This window comes from Vidua chalybeata, chromosome Z (assembly GCF_026979565.1).
Source record: "Vidua chalybeata isolate OUT-0048 chromosome Z, bVidCha1 merged haplotype, whole genome shotgun sequence".
NCBI classification, from domain to species: Eukaryota; Metazoa; Chordata; class Aves; order Passeriformes; family Viduidae; genus Vidua; species Vidua chalybeata.
Window position 1 is genome coordinate 62,342,322 of NC_071570.1, and position 2,500 is coordinate 62,344,821.

The following is a 2,500-nucleotide window of genomic DNA, read 5'->3' on the forward strand; positions in this document are numbered from 1 at the left end:
GGAAGGAAGGAAGGAAGGAAGGAGGAAGGAAGGAAGGAAGGAAGGAGGAAGGAAGGAAGGAAGGAAGGAAGGAAGGAAGGAAGGAAGAAGGAAGGAAGGAAGGAAGAAGGAAGGAAGGAAGGAAGGAAGGAAGGAAGGAAGGAAGGAAGGAAGGAAGGAGGAAGGAAGGAAGGAAGGAAGGAAGGAAGGAAGGAAGAGAGAGAGAAAGAAAGAGAGAAAGAGAGAAAGAAAGAGAGAAAGAAAGAGAGAAAGAAAGAGAGAAAGAAAGAAAGTTAGAGACCTGCAGTAACATACCCCAAACAACGAAAAGCAATATCGCAGTAGATACACCGGCATGGTTTTCTGTTAGGAAATATGACAGATGATTTTGAAATAATCGAGTCAACCTCTAAAACGGCTTAAAAATAAAGATATTTTTACACAGATGCGTGCATTGGTGTTGGTAATTTTCTTCCAAACACTCTAGAGACGGTTCGGCTGAATGGTTTGTGGCGATTCTTCGGCAGTGGAACCCTCTGTCCAGCTTGCAGGACGATGTTTCAGTGTCTGCACGCCGCCCACGACTTGAATTATTTTGCGGAAATAATTCGAACACGACGTAGAAGCGATTTGTTTGTTGGTTGGTTTGAGGGGTTTTTGTCCCTGGGATACTTATAAGTGTGTGAAATAAAAGTGACACTGGATGGGATGGGAGCCGCAGCTGTCATTTAATACTCCCTGCCTTTGTGTAGCTGTCTTTGAGAGGAGGATCTAAACACACGGTAAAGTTTGTTCGCCTTTTTGTCTGTCTGAAGATAAGGACATTGGAGTTTCTAGGTTTCACGCAAGGCACTGCTGCTGCTATCAAGTAACATATAAAGCAGCCTATTCGGTTCCCCCTGAAAAGTCCCCTCGGCTCTTTGGGCGCACTCGCCTCGGACCCCGGTTGCGCCTTTGCTCCTCATGGTAATACCGAGGAGGCGTTTTGGTGGTTTGCTTGGTCGGTTGTCTTTTTGTCTACTTTTCTTCTTCGTGCGTTCGGGGTTGGCGAGTCCTAGGGGTGAACAGGCAGGCGCAAGCCGATCTTCCCTCCCCGAATCCTTGCGCCCAGACCCATCACCGGTGGAGTGTTCACGTGGAATTAATTAAAAGTAATTTTAAAAAAGAAGAACAGAGCCGTCCCTTCCGCTGCCGAAGAGGCGATCCCCCACGCCTCCCCCGGCCCCCGCCGGGCAGCGTCACCCGCTCCTGCTCCGCGCCCATTCGCTCTCCGCGGCCGCTCCGCGCCGCCGCCGCGCCGTTTCCCGCGGCGGGGACTAGGTGGCGCTCCGCTTCGCGGGACCTGCCGCGCCGCCGGCCCCTCGCTCCGCCGCGGCCCCTCCGCGCCCATGCCGGCGCCCGCGGAGCGTCCGGCGGGCTGGGACGGGTCGGAGGCGCTGCGCCCTCGGTTGCCGCTGTGTACCGCGGTGGGGAAGACGCGGGGTGACATTTCTCACGTTCACGGGTGTCCTAAAATGCGCAGTGAGCTGCTTCAGGCCTTGTTGGCATACGGCTGAGGGCGCAGGTCCCCGGGCTGGGAGTGATGCGCCGCGGAAAAGGCTCTCGGGGACTCGCTTGGCAGGAATATTAGCATGTCCTCTGTAGTTATCCCTGTATCACTCTGCCATTAACCAATTCACACAATCATGATGCATCCCAAACACAGATAAAAAAAAAAAAAAAAAAAAAAAAAAAAAAAAAAAATCTTTCTAAGCTATTCTGTGTAATTTTATTACCTTTTTTTTTTCCAAGGCAAGCATCAATAGCTAAGGTAAAGATTGATAATGGTAAATTGGGTATGCATGTGTGTGTGTGAATGTGTGTGTGAATGTGTGTGTATAACACTTCCCAAAAATCTCCTCTTATCTTGTTCAGGTTCTGTTATAACCCTATATTTAAAGACTAAATGTCACTTCAGTACGGAAAAAATTATCTTCCTGCAGGACAGATGTTTTAGAAGTTGTTGTGGGACATAAAGCCAGCAGAGTGAATCAGACTTCTTTAAACCAACGGTCTTCTGCAGGATCACCATGGGCGCTGTCACTGCTGTTATTCTTGTTAACAGAACGGGGAGGCTTTTATAGTTTGCATCATTCCTGTGATACTTTGAGGAGAAATGGTATATGAGATGGAAAAAAAGTAATAGTAAACATTGAATCATACAGATAAAGCATGACGGGGATGCTACTGAATTGCTTGTTTAATTTTCTCAAAAACGTGGCAGCTCCTTTAAATGAGATGAATCCGAAGGAGTTGGAGTGGCCTAACTGATAAACTTTACTAGCGATTCTGGATCAGATTATTCAGATTTGGTGCCATGGGATCTTTGTGGAGTCTCTCTCTCTCTCTCTCTCTCTCTCTCTCTCTCTCTCTCTCAATAGGTGTTACACTGTAACTAGGAGGCGCTGAAAACGTCAGGCAGAAAATTTACAACTTGATCAGTTCCAAACCACACACACACGCACACACGCACACACGCACA